The sequence below is a fragment of the Crocuta crocuta genome, unplaced genomic scaffold, assembly GCF_008692635.1.
Source record: "Crocuta crocuta isolate KB4526 unplaced genomic scaffold, BGI_CrCroc_1.0 scaffold279, whole genome shotgun sequence".
Lineage (NCBI taxonomy): Eukaryota > Metazoa > Chordata > Mammalia > Carnivora > Hyaenidae > Crocuta > Crocuta crocuta.
In genome coordinates this window covers 4,167,136-4,185,754 of record NW_027551570.1, presented here as the reverse complement: position 1 = coordinate 4,185,754, position 18,619 = coordinate 4,167,136, and the positions used below count along the sequence as shown (strand labels likewise).

General features: G+C 40.9%; 1 protein-coding gene across 1 annotated transcript in view; it reads right to left on the bottom strand.

Annotated features, from left to right (window-relative positions):
• The window catches only part of TBC1D5 (TBC1 domain family member 5), a 536,447-nt gene extending 523,690 nt beyond the window's left edge, over window positions 1–12,757 (bottom strand). Inside the window, exon 1 of the mRNA XM_077750881.1 lies at window positions 12,592–12,757. The gene's annotated coding sequence lies outside the window, so the exon portion shown is untranslated. The remainder of the gene's footprint in view (window positions 1–12,591) is intronic.
• Window positions 12,758–18,619: the final 5,862 nt, after the last annotated feature.

The window sequence follows — 18,619 nt, the reverse complement described above, 5'->3', positions numbered from 1 at the left end:
GCTGTGTCTAGATGTGTATTGAAAATTCTCAGAACTTCTTAAATTCGTGGACTGGCGGGGTTTTTCTCCACCCTGAAAAATGCTCAGCCATTCTCTCTTCAAACACTGCTTCTCTTCCTATTATTTCTCCCTTCTACAATTAGAAAACTGATGAAATACTGTTAGACCTTTTCATTCTGTTCTCTATATGTTGTAATCTTTCTTTTTACCCATTTCCTGATCTTTCTGTGCTACCTTCTATATAATTTATTCTCTCTTAGGTCCATTTCATTGGTTTTCTTTAGTTGTATCTAATCTGCTGCTAACCGTATCCACTGAGTTTTTCATTTAATTACTGTATTTTTTATTTCTGTAAGTTTTGTTTAGGTCTTTTTCAAATCACCCAAATTTCCTGTTTCCTGCAGATATTTTTCATCTTTTGCAAACAAAATAGTTGTTTCGTCATCTGTCTGATAATTCCAAAATCTTTAGTTTTTGAGGGTTCATTTCTGTCAGTTGTTTCTGCTGCTTCTTTCTCATGGTACCTGGTTTCCTTGTGTGCTTGGCTATATTTTATTGTGAGCTAGTTCTTTGGGAAAGTATTTGTAGGAATTTCCTAGGACTGAAGATAAAAATATATTTACCTGAGAGGACTTTCATTTGCTTCTGCCAGGTACCTAGACCCACCTTTAAATTCACAATTTAAGTTGGTCAGAGGGTTGTGGGTTATCGTTAAGCCGATTAAATTCACAATTTAAGGTTCTTTTGGACCACCAAGCAACACTCAATCTGAGCTGCAAATCAAGAAGGATTATGTTTACTACTTCTCAGGAATGGGTATTTTTTTCAAGTCCAAGGCAAACATTCTTACAGCCTCCTGTGATCAAGAGGTTGAGAAAACCAAGGTTTTCATCTTGGTTTAACCATACTCTAGGATCACAGCTCTTTTGGAATCCAGTTTTAGAGGGAAGGAATTTCCTGTTAGATTCCCCTCCCTGGGCCTATATGGACTTTAATACCATGTGCCTTATAAGGCCCTCAAAACTAAAGTAAAAGCACCCTAAAAAGTGGAAAATATCCTCAGAGGAAAAGCAGTTTTAATATTCTACTTACTTCTCTGAATTCTGGCTTTCATGTAGATTTTGGGTAATTTCTTACTGTCATGTTAGCTCTTTAAAGAAGTTCTAGCATTTCTAATTCTTCTCAGGGAATTACTCTATCCATAACGTAGCTGACCTGGTTTTCAATTTTAATAGGTTTCATATTTTTATATTTCAGCCACTAAAAGTTTCATTTTGTGGGTAAGTAACACTGACAGGAGGAACAATTAGTCTTTATTCAGCTCAATTCACTGGTACTGTCTAGGACAGAATTTTGCCAAATCTCAAAACAGATCAATTCTATTATAAGACCACTAAGAGATGGAAAAGATTCTGAAATTCCCTAAACAGATATCTGTGGAATTGCTACAGAATTTATTAGTTTACTGGTTTTTTGCCCCACCAGCAACATGTATAATGTACAAAAATTCCATATTTGAAGCTATTGGAAGATTGGCTTAAGTGGTAAAAAGATGACAAATAAGAAACAGAGTTCAATCTTATTCCTGCAAAAAAAAAAAAAAAAAATAGTAAAAGAATATATGTAACTACATAAAAATTTAACAAGTCTTCATAAGAATTTTTTAAATGTAGAAGCAAAATTAAGAACAAAATTGAGAACAATTGCAATATATATAACAGGCAAAGAGTTAAATCAACGGTAAGCAAAGAGCTCTTGAAAATCAACAAAAAACCCAAAATGGACAAAGGACTTAAAAAGGCATTAAAAAAATAAGACTAAAAGTGGTCATTGTTTGTCAATAGGTTAACCAAAAGCAATGCTTTATATCTTCTGATAACAAGTTATAGGCAAATGTAACTTATACCATGCACTAAAGTTAGAAAAATAATGTTAATTTTTACCCTATTAGGCAGTTTGGCAAGAAGAATCAAGATCTAAATTGTGCATTTCCTTTAAACAACAACCCTATTTCTTAAACACACACAAATAACTTCATTTCTAGTAATATAGAGTAATAACATCAAAGCATGAGGACTTACGGAAAATAAAAATAAAAGAACTTAAAGCTGATTAAAATTAGAGTTGTATGCATAATTAAAACAAAAATTCAGAAACTGTATAACAAAAAAGTATATAGCTATTAAAAAAAGTGGACATAAAAGTTACTTTTTAAAATTTCACTTCATGGTATAGTTTGACTTTTAATTAATGATGTACTATCATGATTCTTGGGAGATTAAAAGTATAGATAGGAATTAGCTCATCCAACAATCTTTGTAATTTTAATTTTCAGATCTCTATATCAGAAGAAACACAGTCACAAATTCTTCATAACTTTCTCTATCGGGAAATGGAGTTTAATTCTCCTCCCACTGAATCTGGGCTGACTGTTTAACCAATAAAATAGAACAAAAGTAATGTTTATCAAGTTGTCTGCTTCTACTTCCTGCCTCTCAGAATGCCTGTTCTTGGGACATTCACTCTCAGAACCCACCACTCATACCCAGGGCACACAGCAAAGCCTAATGCAGGTGCTCTGGTCAACAGCCCCAGTTTAGCTCCCAGCATCAACTACCAACCATGTGAGTAAGCTATGTCGGAAGTGGAAACTCTTACCTCCAGTGAGCTGACACCAAGTGAAACAGAGCTAAACTAACCCTACCAAATCCTATACAAATTATAAAATCATGAGTAAATGAACATTACTGTTATCTTAAGGTACTAAGTTTTGGAGTGGTTTATCACACAGCAGTTAAAAACTGGAACAGTCTCTGGTTTACTGATACATACTGAGCACTTAAAACAGTACCTGGTATGGGACACCTACTTTTAATAGTCACAGCTTCAAGAGTATGAGTAAAGATGACATACATGGCCTTGGCATTCACTGAGTGGTTAAAAGTGGGACAAAGATTGTTAGATAAAAAGACAATTATAATACATAATAAATGTTATGTTGTAGTACAGGGTATCCGGCCAAACAGGAAGGGCACAACACAGCCTTATTGGTATAAGGAAGCTCCCTAGAGCAGTAGCATTTCAGCTAAGACCTCACAAGAGTTAATAAAATCAAAAGATAGAAAGATTGGGGTACCTGGCTGGCTGAGTTGGTAGAGCATGCAACCCTTGATCTCAGGGGCATGAGTTAAGCCCCACACTGGACACGGAGCTTAAAAAGAGAGCTTTAAAAAGAGAAAGACAGATTGCTCCAGGCTTGAGGCAAGCAAAATCATAAATAGTTCCAAAAACGCAAAGATTTCAGTAGTTTATAATAAAATCCTAGGGGAGACAGAAGGAGCCACAAGACTAAGCAATAGGTGATGGAAGAGTACTGAAAGGTTTTAAGCTACAGAGTCAGAGAATCAACTAAGGCTTATAAAGATCACCTGGCTTCAGGGACACCAGTCAGAAAACCCTACAGAAACAAAGGCAAAAGATGATGATCTAAAGATTAAGAGATGATATACCAGAGCAGAAGTTCTGGGGATAAAGAGACTATGGATTTAAGACTTAGAATCCACTGAGATAGATGCCTTTACATGTGGATTTGGGGAAAGGGAGTAATGTGTGTGTGTCTGCCAGGTTTCTGGCTTCAACAACCAGAAAGACGGTGGTGTCATCCACGGAGATAATAAACTTGAGAGGGGGAATAGGTTTTGTAAGAGGATGGTAAATTCAGTTGCAGACATTATAAATGTGAGTTCTCTGTGGGATATCCAAAAGTGGAGTCATCCTAAGAAAGCAATCAGACACACAGGTCCAAAGCTCAGATAAGAAATCAGGGTTGAAGATCTAAGATAACAGACCCTTTCTTCAGAAGCTTTTTCTCACTCTGTAACATTAATCTCACGGTCTCCTCAGCCACTCAGATATTACTCTACAATTCGCTGACAATCTGTCTTTATGAAGTAGCTCTCATTTTGTGAATGCTTCCACAACAGTGGTTTTATGTTATGAAGAAACCCAAGTTTAATCAATGTTTTGTCACACCCTTTGCCAGGCAGGATGCAGGATGGTCACTGGAGACGGCATTATGCAGGCAGTTTTAGTTACAAGGAGGAAGGTAATTGAGGATACTGCTCAGGACTACTTCAAAGACTGGGGAAAAGCATCTGTACTCCTAATCAAAGTATAAAGGAGGTAGTAGAGCTATTCTCTAAGAGAGAAAAAGTATACCTAGAGAATAAATATGAAGCCAGAAAATCATTAGAAGGGCAATGAAGTACAAAAGGATAATCAGAGAACAGATCAGGGGCCAGAGAAAAAAGGACTGACCTACTAGGCACTTCCCCATCCCTTCCTCTCCTATTCTATCCTATCTTCACTGCCTTCTGATCTGTCACTTCCCAATGGCTTCCATGACACTCAGTTTTGACAATTACATAATTTGGCTTGGAGAATTTTATAGCAGGACCATAGCTTGAAAAGAAAACTCATGATAAAAAGTACAAAATTATACCACCTGACCAGAGAATGAAAATCATGATACCTAATACCGCAAACAGGCAAACCCTATGTTGCACAGTTTGATCTCTGTAATCTGTCAGTATTTCCTTTTAATGTCTGCCAAATCACATAGAAAACAATCTTGAGGCTATCCTAAAGAGCTAAATACGTGAAACTTCGGAATAATTGCTTGGGCAGTGGAGCTAGACAGCCACAATTATAAAGGAAGCTGCAGGCACTTTAACTTAAAGTAACAGAGCATTATGTATATTACCACATTGTTTTGACATAAAAGTAGAATCAAAGTTCTGAGCCAGGAAGTCCTTACAGATCATCAGTTCTGGCTGCTATATACAACAAAGTATCATAGACTGGCTGGATTATAAACCACAGAAATTGATTTCTCACAGTTCTAGGGGCTGAACTCTGAGATAAGGGAGCCAACGTGGTCAAGTTCTGGTTTGAAGGCCCTCCTCCAGGTTGCAGGCTGCTGACTTCTAACTGTAGCCTCACATGCCAGAGAGAGGAAACAAACTCTCTCGACTCTTAAAAAGGCACTAGTCCCATTCATGAGGGATCCACCCTCATCACCTCATCTAATGCTCTAATTACCTCCCAGAAAGTCTCCCTACCTAATACTGCCACATGGGAGAGTAAAGGTACAGCATTTCAACATACAAAGTTTGGGAGGACACACTGGGTTCATAACAGAGATCACCTGGTAAAGTGGTTTTCCAAGTATTTTGAAATCCTTCTGAGAGCTGGGTAAATTAATTCACAGTAATACCACATCAAAACAGCATTTTTAAGTCGATGAAATTAATAAAATCATTCCAGCACAGCTTCCATAAGTGAAAATTTATCATCGGAAAAATAAAATAAAATTTTAAAAACACAAAAATGACTGGCTTCTGACAGTATGCTTATCTACTTGGAAAACGTAAGAGAATCAACTGAAAAACTGTTATAATAGAAAGATTCAGAAAGTGACTGGTTACAAAATACACACACAAAGTCAATAGCTCTTATTTACCAGCAATAGTCAGAAAACACTCACTCACTCACTCACCGGAAAATCTTATTCCCACCAATAAAAAATCAGATACACTGGAACTGAATAGAGGACCAAATGATAAAGCTTTGATAATCATGAAGAATAAATCTTTCATTCAGTAGTACTAACAAAACTAATCAAAAGCTTAAAAATCCAGTACCTTCTACTTCACACTATAAAACTAAACATGTTCTAGAATAACCGTAAATTCAAAATTTTAAATTGAACTATAAAAAGTTGAAAATATAAATCCATAGCTATGTACACATAAGGTAGCAAACACCTAGAAGATTCATAAAGGAAGAACAAGATTTAACTACATACATGTTAAAGCCTATAAGAAGGCAGAGGATGTATAAAGTCAAGTATACCCAAATAAAGCTGTTAAAATACAGATAATACCCAATAACAGCAAGTACAGGGCTTCTCAAACAGCTTTGTAGGAAAGGGTAAAGTGGTACAATCTTTCAGAGAAGCCATTTGGTCAGGTGTATCAAAACTGCTAAACATGGGCAGATCTTCTGACCTATTAAGAATTCCACTCACAATTTTTCCTAGATAAAATTATAATGTATAGGCACAAAGAGATATCAGCTACAATAATGTTCAGTATAGTACTGATTGTCATATAAAGATGGAGAAGAATCTATGTGTACAAGAACGGAGACTACTAATAGTACATTCATACAATGAAACAGTATGGGGGGCCACTAAAAATTTTGCGGAAGAATATCATTAGTAACAGAAAATATTAAGTGAAAAACACAAGTAACAGAATAGCATAAATCCAGAGTTTAAAAAGAGAGGTATATCAACACATACACATGTTCATCCGTATATATCTACAATACACACACACACACACACACACACACACACACACACACACAGGTTTAAATTAACCCCCAAACCATTAAGAGTAACGAAGGTTGGAGACGGGAGGCAATTTATCCCGAGCCTCACACCTATCTACCTATCAAAAGGAGCATTCTTACTTCAAGACTCTTGGACTTGAGTCAACAAGTCAACAAACTAAACAAAAAGAAGTTTAGTTTAATCATTGCAGTAGACAAAGATGGAAATAGTGGTACCATCTGCCATCTCCTATCAACACCTTCTCTCCCAACCCCAAGGATCCAGGGCAATCAATCCACCATCTCACTCCAGGGTGGCAAAAGATGTAATGTTAGTAATTCCTCTTGGATTCCTGCAAGGTAGCTACCAGGAACACCTCCTAAGGTACCTATTCTGGGAAACCTAAGGGGTTGATTCTGATCCCCACGAATTACCAGCAAACAGAATGCACACCTATACAGGCAGGATCTATAACTTCTGTTCAGTCTTCTGGCAGGATTATATCACGCCAACTCCATCACAAGGCAGGTGCATCTCCCCCAAGGTGATGAGAAGTGGGGAGCTTACCTCTCACAAATTATTCTGAAGATCCATTATTTAGAAGTAGAGACCTAAACTGCTTTTAGTTCAACCGTTTATCTTAGATGTTTTGTAACAGTAAAGAATAAAACACTGCTGCTAACCATTACTTGTAACTTGGTTTTCTAAAACTAGTACTACTTGTATTACAAATCCGACTTTTGTTTTTCAGCCTCAAACAACGCAATAGAACTCCTACGAGAACTTAAATTCCCAGTAGTGCAGATTATTGACCACTTGTTTTTATAAAACTTTCATAATAGGCATTACCTTTTGTAATAGAAAATTTTTTCTAACAGTGGCTAAACTATCCTACTTTAACTATTCGACCTAAGATATTCATCCACAGCAACATACTCTTTAGACAGATATACCACAACTAGTCTGTCCTAAATTATCATATAAAACGAAGCCCATTTTTAAAAAGTAAACCATTCTTCTAAATATAGACTTCATGACCCACAAAAAGGTAAACATAAGCACTCTTATCAACACAAATGTATAAAAATTTGCAACCATCTATAATGCCTATATCAACTCTCTTGTCTATTGTTTCAAAAAAGTAATCCAATAATCACCTTCTCTAGGCAACTAGAGTTGAGAAAAATAATAAGTCTGCAATCACGAAGTATTCTCATGGAGTCAGCCACTGATACCACATGTAGCACAAAACAATTACTGAACGAACCATGAACCATATTATACTTAGATGTTTTCATCCAAACAAGTGGACATTTAAGGAGCATCTACTGTGTGCCAGGTCCTGGAAGAGGAGCTAAAGATGCAAAATGCTAACACACAAGTCCTATGTTCCAGTTCTTTTTCTAATAAAGGAAAGAAAGATATCTCAAGCCCTATCTCCAATTCCAAAAATCCAAAAAGCTCCAAAACTAAAATTGTTTTCTAGGCTGTCAACAAAACATAGCCTAACTAACAGGAGGCTTTTTGTCCTCCTTTTGATTCTACCTAGTGTGAACATGTATAATTTTGCTGGGAAAATTAATATGTACACATATGGGGTGACTGTTCCTATCCACAGGAGTTTTCATGATATAGAGCCTATACATCTTATTTTCTAAATCCCAAAAATTTAACTTCCGAGACACATATGTCACCATGGGTTTTAGATAAGGGGCTGTGGACCAGGTCTGGAGTATGAAAGGACAGATGGATTTCAAGGAGCAAAGGAGTCCACTGAGGGAGGCAAAAGTTATAGTGAGAAAAGCCTTCAGAAAAAAGGTTACCTTGTTCAAGACTTGAAAATTGTAAACCAATCCTAAATCATCAAAGACATCTTTTATTTCTACAGCCTTTCTTCCTTGTTTTGAAAAACCTGAGTGGCCAAACTGTATTTATTCATATTTAATTCTCCAAAGGGATAAGAGCATTACTCTACCGTCTTTGTTTCTTATGTTTACTTATTTTTTAGAGTGAGAGAGAGCAAGAAAGCGTGATCAGGGGAGGGGCACAGAGAGGAAGACAGAGGATCTGAAGCAGGCTGATATCATGACCTGAGCTGAAGTTGGATGCTTAACAGACTAAGTCATCCAGACGCTCCCCCCAATTTTGTATTTTTATCCAAAAAGTACATCTTCTGTTTTCGGGGCCCACACAGCTTTATACCAAATTAATGTACAATTTCCATTAATTTCATTCAAATACAGTCAGTCTTCTTTATGTAGATATGATCAACCACCCTGCAGATTATCCATAACAAAACATAGTACCTAACAAATGATAGCATTAATGATGGATCAGACATTAAGTTTTATATATGTATACATACATATATGCTATACTAACACATATAAACATATACACACAAATCTATTCATGTAATCCTCAAAACCATGTGAAGTACTTACTATTACTATCCTCACTTCAAAGATGAGAAAAGTGAGGCACTATGAGGCTAAGTAACTGAACAGCATAACATTACAATAGACAACACAACAGAGGATGAACTTTGGGAGAAAACATTCACAACGGATTTGCTGTTATACGGACTTCCTTTCCAAACTATTATCCCAATTAATGAAAAATTAATGGTACTCCAATCAGCCCATAGGCTCTCCCTTCTCACTACCCGCCCCCCAACAAAATTCATTTCTCAAGTTCCAGTACACACACTATAATTTTACTGCCATTCTAATCATTTTTCCACATTAAGAGAAATGTATTAGACCAGGTATATAAGCCTCATTCCTCACACTGGTGCTAATGCAGAACAAAGCTTCCAATGGTCTGAGACAAAAGGGGAGGAGGGACAGGTGACATATTAATTTTCTTATGAAAACCAATTATTTAACTTAAAACATCATCCTTTATTCTGAGGTTGTGCTTAGTACTTTCTCAGTATTAAAATATGGTAACAATGACTCATGCTTAGATTGTTATTCTTACTGGCCAATAAAAATTTTGTTATGTTTATTTACTTTTGAGAGAGCATGAGTGGCAGAGGGGGAGAGAAAGGGAGACACAGAATTCATAGCAGGCTCCAGGCTCTGCACGGTCAGCCCAGAGCCCAATGCTCTCCTCAAACCCACAAACTGTGAGATTATGACCTGACCTGAAGTCGGACACTTAACCAACTGAGTCCCTCAGGTGCCCCCCCCCCTTTACTGGCCAAATAAAAAGTCAGTGACCCCATCAATCCGCCCCAAAATCCTAAATGTTAGAATAACAAATATAAGCTGAATCTATTATGCATGCATAGAGGGCGGCAGGTGGTGAAAGATGGAAGAGAGGCATAGGCAAAAAATGCAGAACTGAAAACTAGCAGGGTCAGAAGGAAGCAGACACTACTTTCACATTTAACAGTGACTTCCGACTTGAAAGAGACTGGTCCAGGTAACAGGTGCAAACAAAATAAAGTTTTTCAATACTTCAGTTTCTTATTCAGAAAAGATTAAGCATTGAGGCAAGTATTCGTTTTAAAATGGGATACAATGGGGGGGGGAGTTTTTTTTAAAATGACAAATATGGATTTTAAGATGGAAAGAAAGCAAAGCAGGGGGAAGTTTTTTTAAAAAATGACAAATATGGATTTTAAGATGGAAAGAAAGCAAAGCTCATAATTTTCAATACTAGGGAAAGGGAATTTTCAAAAGTATCATCAATTTATTTTCTTCCCAAAAAGCTGCAGAAGGGCCTCTGGGTGGCTCAGGAAGTTAAGCGTCTGACTTCAGCTCAGGTCATGATCTCAGGATTCGTGGGTTCCAGCCCTGCATCAGGCCCTGTGCTGACAGCTCAGAGCCTGGAGCCTGCATCTCCCTCTCTCTCTGCCCCTCCCCAACTCGCACTCTGTCTCTCAAAAATAAACGTTAAAAAAAATTTTTAAAGCTGCATAGAGAAGATTGTTAAAGCGTGGACTCTAGAGTCAACAAGCCAGAGTCCCAGGTCTGTGTTAGCATATGACTTTTACCCACTCTCTGCTTCGGCTTCCTTAAAAATGGTTAAGAGACTTAGAAGAGTTAAAACACATACAGTGCTTAGAACAGTGTCTGACACTAGTGCTTCAAAAGTACTGTCATACGTATTATTTAATAACATGAAAAACCAATGGTAAAGTAAGGACTAGGATGAAGACTATAAAAATTACAGTGCTAAAAGTAGTCAAGGTTACACTTCAAAAAAGTTTTAAAAGGTTAAGTACAACCATTTTTATTTACATAAAAGTACGAGGTTAAGTATGACACTTTTCAACTTGTCAATTTATATTTTCTTAATTAGGTTAGGAAAAAAATCTGAATCCATTAAGGATAACCTCAACAGGTGGAGACCCTAAATTCTTTACAAGACTGCTTCCAAGGCTCGGGAATGCATTGCTCAACCAAGGCTGCATCTGAGAGAAAAAGCACGCACTTAATAGCAATAAAAGAAATCTTCTTCCCAGCAATGGATTCAGAGACACAAAGGCTCTAAACTGATGAAATCTAACTATCCGTAGCTGAGTGCGCCAGGCTTCATTGGAAAAATTCACGGACCACGTGATGTATATACACCACAGGATCCACACCTGGTACTTGCACTCTTCTAGGTTGGGGCAAGTCACACTCCTGCTATCCCCTCCCTGGGATCCCAACACAGCCTGCTCACTGTTCACAAAGGATCTCCCTAAGACCAGTTTTCTCATTTCATCTTGCCGTCCGCCCCTTCTGTCAAGCCACCTCTACACTCAGAATGAATTAAGGAACTTTTTTACTGACACATCATTTTATTTCGTAGCACGCATTATCCACATCCTTGCTACTCAAGAATTGTTCCTTGGCTAGCAGCACCCAGGAGCTCATAAGAAATGCAGAATATCAAGATGCATCACAGATCTACTAAATCAGAATTTGCATTTTTAAACCAGAGCCCCAAGGGATTCCTATGCACATTAAAGTTTGAGAAGCACTGCTCTGTCTACTGCAGATAGTTGTAAAAAATTTTAAATACTCAAGTTTACATTTGAATTTAGAGACAGAGTATGAAAATTCCAAAGACATGTAATCAGAAAAGCTCATTAAGAGAAATGACCAGCATATAAATGAACTTGAGTGTAAAGATTTTCAACAATGCCTACACTTAACACTTTCTACTTTAAGTCCGTATTTTGTGCAACAGCACATTAACATACAGTTTGACTGGTACTACATTTTGTTGTACAAAGAGTACAAATAATGACTGGTTCTAGATGTCTCCGCGCAATCGGGCCCAAAGATGTGCAACCTGTACCCTATTTTGACATTTAGTCCAATTCGGGGTTGACGGATACAACTCATTCCTGAAAATCATCATTCAAGGGGGCAAAAAAAAAAAAAAATTAAAGGATGTGAATTTCATGTCATTTTCCTGAAACTAAAAACTATTCAACAGCTGGTATCGAACAGACTCTAGGTCATGTGTAGAACCGAAAATTGTTTAAATTTGTGTTGGTTTTTTTGCAGGAAAAGCAGGAGGGATCCACTTTCACAAAGTTTCTCTCATACCCTTAAAGGCCTCAACTTGCAGGTTGTTACAGATGAACACACTTAAGTCGCACTAAAAACAAGGTTACGTTTCTTTTCTAAAAGAGGAGAAAGGTTTCGCTCGCCTAAAGGCTGCGTTTTACAAGGTTTGGGGATCCCGGACCCGTTTTGCTTCCGGCCTATGAAGGAAGCGTGCTGCCTCGGCTGAAAAGAACAGGGAAATTTACCAAGTAGGAAGTTGAGCCCCCGGCCAGCCACCAGGCTCTACCCTCTCGCCGCAGTTGCCTTTGCAGCCTGGACCCCAACGTCTCCAAGGAGGGAAGGCGGGCTGGCGGACTGGGGGAAGCAACTCCTCTCCGAGCCCGCCCTGGAGCCGGAGGAGCCTCCCTCCCGCCACCCAGCCCCCATGCCCATCCGGGAGGCGCACAACCTGGGGCGGTGCGACTACCCGTTCGCGGCGACAGCAGCAGCAGCAGCACCCTCAGGCCCTCCCGGGAGGCGGCGGCAGCTGCAGCAGCGGCGCTGGGGAAGGCGGGACTGGTCCTAAGAAGCCGAGGGGGAGGCCGGGGCAGGAGCGACTGAATGTGGGGGCTGCACTGGAGGGAGGCGGAGGCGCCCAGGGGGGGCTCGGGCTTTTTTACGATCATCATCATCTTGTTTTACCTGTGGCGCAGAAGGGCTCCCCAGCTCCTATTCCCTGAATCCTCCTCCTCCTCCTCCTCCCCTCCTCTTTCTCTCTCTCTCTCCCTCAGTCTCTGCCGGGCGCTCGTGGAACCGGCCGGGCCCGACCGGACCAGAAAGAGAACAGGGCGGGAGGGGGGTGGCGGCGGCCGTGACCGGCGACCACGTGACCACGCTCGCGCCGTAACAGCGGCCGCCTCCTGCCGCGCGCCCTCCCCGCGCTCCACCTCTAATAACCCCGCGGCTCGAGCGCCCAGGGCGTTCGTGCGCAGGCGTCCACCGGCCCAGACGCTGCGCCGGCGCGCGGCGCGCTCGCTCTGAGGGCCAAGTCTGTGGGCCCCAGAGAGGCGTGGCGTGGGGAGGGAGCCACAGGCCAAACGANAGCAGGGCTCTCCACACCCCCACCCCATCCACCCCGCCACCCTTCCGTGTCCTCTCTCATTCCCCTATCAGCGCGCCCCTGTAGGATTAGAAACCAGCTGAGGGGACTCGCACTCACACTCACACTCGCCACCACCTTCCCGGGGTGGGGCTGAGTAAGAGATGACCGCCTCTGGGAAATTCCTGAGAGGCTGGTCCTCCTCCCTCAAAATTTATGTTTCCTTGTGGCATGTAAATAGCCTTCCGTTCGACATTTTACTGAGTAGACTCCTATCCATGCTTCAGGACCCAGCCTATGTGTCACTTTGCGAAACATACACGACTCTGCTTTGGGGAAGTCATTAACATTTTGTGCAGACCTACTTTAGTATAACCCAGAGAGAAGTAATATATTACAATCATTTCTTTACAAACCCACATTACTGGGCTTGGATTTTATCTCTTACTCATAAAACCTAGGACAGTAAGTGTGTTCGGCATTGTGGTATCTCAGTAAAGTCCTGATGACTGTCAGCACACAGGCAATAACTAAAGCCTAAGTCTTCATGACCTCCACCTGTGCTCACTCCTGATTTAAGATTCCCTTTAACCCTAGCACTCAGAATGCCTGGTGTTTGTTTCTGGAATATGAAAGCCTTTGAATGGTAAGGCTAATTAGAATGGTAAATGCTTCACCTAGTAAAAAAGATTTATGGTCTTTTATTGGCTTATCTCCACAAAGAGCTCCAAAAGAAACTCAACTGACTGTTGAGTCAAGAAGAAGACAGAAAGATCAAATTTCCAAAGGTTAACTACCTTCCATGGAGGGCCCCTGTGTGGGAGACCTTTGTTCACAAACACTCCCCTTCACACAGGGATTCCCTCTCTTTCTATTGGCCTTCTTTGTTGCAGATGCTGGTTAAGTCAATGGCTCTGGCCAGATCTAATCAAGGGAAATAATTGAAAGGTAAAAACTTACTAGTTGGTAGTTCTGGTTAAGTCCAGGCATCATTACCATTAAACTAGGTGAGTAGGGAGATGATGTTCAACAAACATAACTAACAACAAAATTAAAGAAAATGTTGGGATAATGTTAATCAAGAAACAGTATTAACAAGAGTTTCCGAGAAACTCCGAAAATCACAACCCTCAAGACTCCAATCTGATAGGTCTGAAATGTTGGTGGACTCTTTTTTACATTTACCAGTGTATGCACATACCCAGTGATCCTACCTGTTGGTTGCAGCTACCCCCCTACAATATGCTAGTGGCATCCCATTCTAAATATCCAGTCAAAGGTTCAGACTCTATGAGAGACTGTATTGTAGTGGCCCGAACCATGCCTCCCCAATATCTATGCCCTTGTGTAAAACTCTACCTTTGAATGTGGGCTGGATCTGTTACTTCTTTAAACAAAAGAATGAGGCAAAAATGACTGCCAGTTCAGACTGAAGCCCTAACAAGACTTTGCAGTGACAACATTGAAATTTACTGGAAACTATACTCATGGAAAACTGAAATGATTAAGAAATCCGCCCTCCCCCTCCAACCACCCACCCACACACCTGTTTGTGTTCTGGGAAATGGTTTACCACAAAAAAAGGCTTACCACCCTTCCCTGTGTGACTTGGACGAAATTCGTTGTTCACTCTCACATAAGACTAGCAGATGACTCCTTGTTCACTTGTGATTAGGCCAAATACAGATGTTTCCTTTTTTGCCTAAACTTGTTGACAAGGCCAAGCACAAACTCTTCAACTTCCTTTGTCTCATGGATGATTAGCTGAGAGTAGAATTGTTTGTCCCCTTAAAATTAGATAGACACAGTTATAAACGCATCCTGGCTGATTAAAACATCCCCCAATTACCAAACGATTCCAACTGATGCAGGCTGGCTGGATCCAAGGACCCAAAAGAGGTCCCACAAGACCAGCCAAGAGGGTCTTTGGCTTTGCACAGGTTAGAAATCAAACATAAGCCAAGAGGAAGTGAGAGCAGAGATTACTGAAGGCACGGAAAGAGTGCAGACATCATCTGGGAGTCTCAGAAAGGGGAAAAAAAATGAGACTCATCTTTATTTGGGATCTGTGATTTTACTGAGAATTGTGGTCTTGTGTATATGTCTTCCCAGGCACCCAGGAATAAAGATGAGTATTTAAGTGTCCTTCATAAGTCATTTATGACTCCAAAGAAATCACTGAATCCTTGACCTTTGCAAGGAGGACATACATTATGTGTACCACCAGACATGTGTAGGGTGGGGGGTGTAGCAAGAATAGAGGCAGCAAAAAAGCCATCTTTCATGAGGTCCCTTCAGATTCCCTATCTCACAACTATAATCATCCATTGGTCACCTGTCTACTCTCTTTAAAATTTCAAGGTACTTTTAGATCATACTCCGACCTTCAAATCTGGATACTCTCTCCTTTGCAACAGTCTGCATAAAATCTATTTTCCTTGTTTGTTCTGTTTTTGTTTTTGACAACAGCTTCCATTTTTGCCCTTGGGAGGAAGTGCCAGGTGAGAAATCTAACTACTCTGAGACTACTGTGATGTCAGAAGCCTAATCCAGCCATTTCGAGAGGCCAAAGAGAAGAAACCTGAGCCCCCTGGCTAACAGCCCTAAGATGTGCTCCCACTAGGTACAGCACCAACTCGCCACACGTGTGAGTGAGTCATCTTGGAAGTGGATTCTCCAGTCCCATCAAGCTGCCCCAGCTGACACCACATGGAGCAGAGACGAGCTATTCTCCACCGTGCCCAAATTGAAGAATTGTGGGCAAATAAGTAAGTGTTGTGTTAAACCACTCAGTTTTGTGGTAGTTTGTCAGGTAGCAATAAATAACCAGAATACACCCCTAGCTTCCTGCTAGAGATGTGTCCCAAGAGTTCCCACAGGCAACTCGAACCCAACCTGCTCCAAATGAATTTGCAAATCTTCTCCAAACCTGCCTCTTCTCCTATATTCCCTACCTCTGCTGATGGTACATTCATCCCCCCACCCCCCCCACACACACGCGCGCGCACACACACACACACACACACCACAGCCCCAAACAGAAAACCTGGGAACTTTCCCTGTCTTCTCTTTATCCTACAACATTCAGTCACCAAGTAATGGGCTTCCTTCCCCAGCCCCACCCACTTCTCACTTCAGGTCCTCTTCATCTCTCACGCTTAACTACTGAGGATTGGTCAGGGAAAAGTCATACATGTACCCAGATTACTTTAGAGGTTTATTGTCAGCCAGGGAGTGAGGAGACTTGGAAAACCAGCCCAGGCTTCTCCCATCACCTGTGTTGGGTGGTTTCAGGCTGGGAGGCCCAGCTGGTATTTTGGAGAACCACAGAATCCCTCCATAATTTAGGCCACAACAATAGCTCTAGGGATTCAGCTTCTCTCTGGCTCCTCACATCCTTAATCTGCAAAAGAAAACCTGAGGGGTCCGTCAGTCTCCGGTTGCTACAGAGCACCAGGACGGGGCTGAGACTGGCCTGCAATCTAATCTAGGAATAAGAAACTACAGTAATAAAGCTGATGATTAATAACTCCGTAAAATATAAACATTGTATGAAAATTCATTTTGAGTTATGCTACTTATAATACAATTCATATTTTAAGGTAGAAACATTAAATTTGAATCAACACCAGCATTCTTAGAAAAATTAGCAATTGAGACGCGCTCAATTTTGCTGCAACTTTGTTCTCTGCTTCGGCATCAGTGTGCATTCCCTGTCTCAAGATATGGCAGAAAACGAAGTGCGCACACACACACATATACACATGCATGCACAGAAATGCAGATGTTCTCTGGGAAAGGTAAGAAGGCCTCTCCTAGGCCTCTGTCTCTGGGGACACTCAGCCTGGACCCTTTTGGCCAGGCCAACATCTGCACTCCCTCTCCTGGCTCTTTTCTCTTCCACTCCACTCAGCTCATCTAGGTGAACAGGCCACATTCAGATCTTGAAACTGCCATAGAGAACTAGACTAACATAATAACAAGATACATATTCTGAAACATGGCAGTGAGAAGGGAATGGTGAGCATGGGCTATATGTGTAGCTGGTATTAAGAATCATCTCCTCCCTTAGTAAGTACCCCAAGTACCCCATGCAGCATCCTGGGAAACAACTTGCTCAAGTCTCCTGCTATAAGGAGCACAAGTTGGCTTTCAAAACCCTTGGCTGTTGCCTTGCCAGGTCCACCACTATGTTTATGCTGAGATTGTATTTCCCCCCAGGGCTGCTCCCTCCCAGTCAGTGAGCACAGAAGGGGGATTCATGCAGACCCATTCTTAACAGATGCAGAATTCCTCTAATGGGCAGTTTTGGCTCAAGGATTCCCCATACGCTTGGTCAAAACTTTCTTAAAGGGCACTTGAATGGCTCAGTCAGTTAAGTGTCCAACTTTGGCTCAGGTCATGATCTCATGGTTTGTGAGTTCGAGCCCCGCATCGGGCTCTGTGCTGAAAGCTTGGAGCCTGGAGCCTGTTTCAGATTCTGTGTCTCTCTCTCTGCCCCTCCCCTGTTCACACTCTGTGTGTGTGTGTGTGTCTCTCTCTCTCAAAAAAATAAATATTTAGAAAAAAAGTTTAAAAAACAACTTTCTTAAGACTGCTTGCAGTCTTAAGATTTTCTTGGTCAATCTACCTTCCTTCCCCCTTAGCTTTTATAGTTGTCAGCCCTGCGCTGTGGTCTGAAGGCTCTCTCTAGCACAGCCACTTCCTTCCCTCTATCCTTCACTGGTAATTCTCCCAATAAAATTTCTGGGCATCCAATTCCATCGTGGTGTCTGCTTCTGTGAGGACCAAAATTGAAACCTACCTTCGATGTGGGACTTCCTCTGGCCCATCCTCAGACTAGAGCTACAGGGGATGGTTATGAGTAATACCAAGAAATCTAAATGACTTAATTCTTTTGTGTTCGGTGTTTTGAGAAACTTCATCTCCTAGACCCATCCAGTAAATGCAGCTAACTCCTGGTAGAGATAACAATAAGCTAAAGCCTTTCACTTTAAAAAAAAAATAATAAAGAAGAAAGATAGCTTGAGTTATTTTGACCAGAGACAATTAAGATTATGATAAAGATTGTGAGACTGATAATAAGAGTGCGCAATAAGAGCTGTCTTCCCACAACCCTCAGTCACCTCTCCCTTTCCCCACCTCCAGCCTCAATCCAGAACCTGAAACAAGCAGAGCCAAACAGCTCCTCTTTTTGAGAGAATTGAGAACTGGGTTTAAAAGCAACAGGCTTGTCTTTGTGTGTGGCTAGAACTGTAACAGCCCCAAGGAGTAGGCCATTTCATCAGTCAGTGTCTTACTGGAGGCTAGAATCCACTGTAGTTATTTACAACCGAGGAAATTTAATACAGGGAATGAGGTATACAGGTAATGGAGGAGCGGAGGACAAAACAAGCAATGGGGAGGTTGCCCTGGGATTAGCAACAGCCGAAGGGAACTATGCTGTCCCGTAGCTGAAAAGACGGGAGAAAGAGATCATGTCAATGGGGCCCCAGGGCTGGGATCATCAGATGGGATCGACACCATGGTGATAGTTTGTGTGGTTGCATGCTGAGAAAACTACTTAAGTTAGCTTTGCTCAGAGACATTTACAAGGTTGCCACCTCCTCCTCAACTGGCAATCACAAGGAG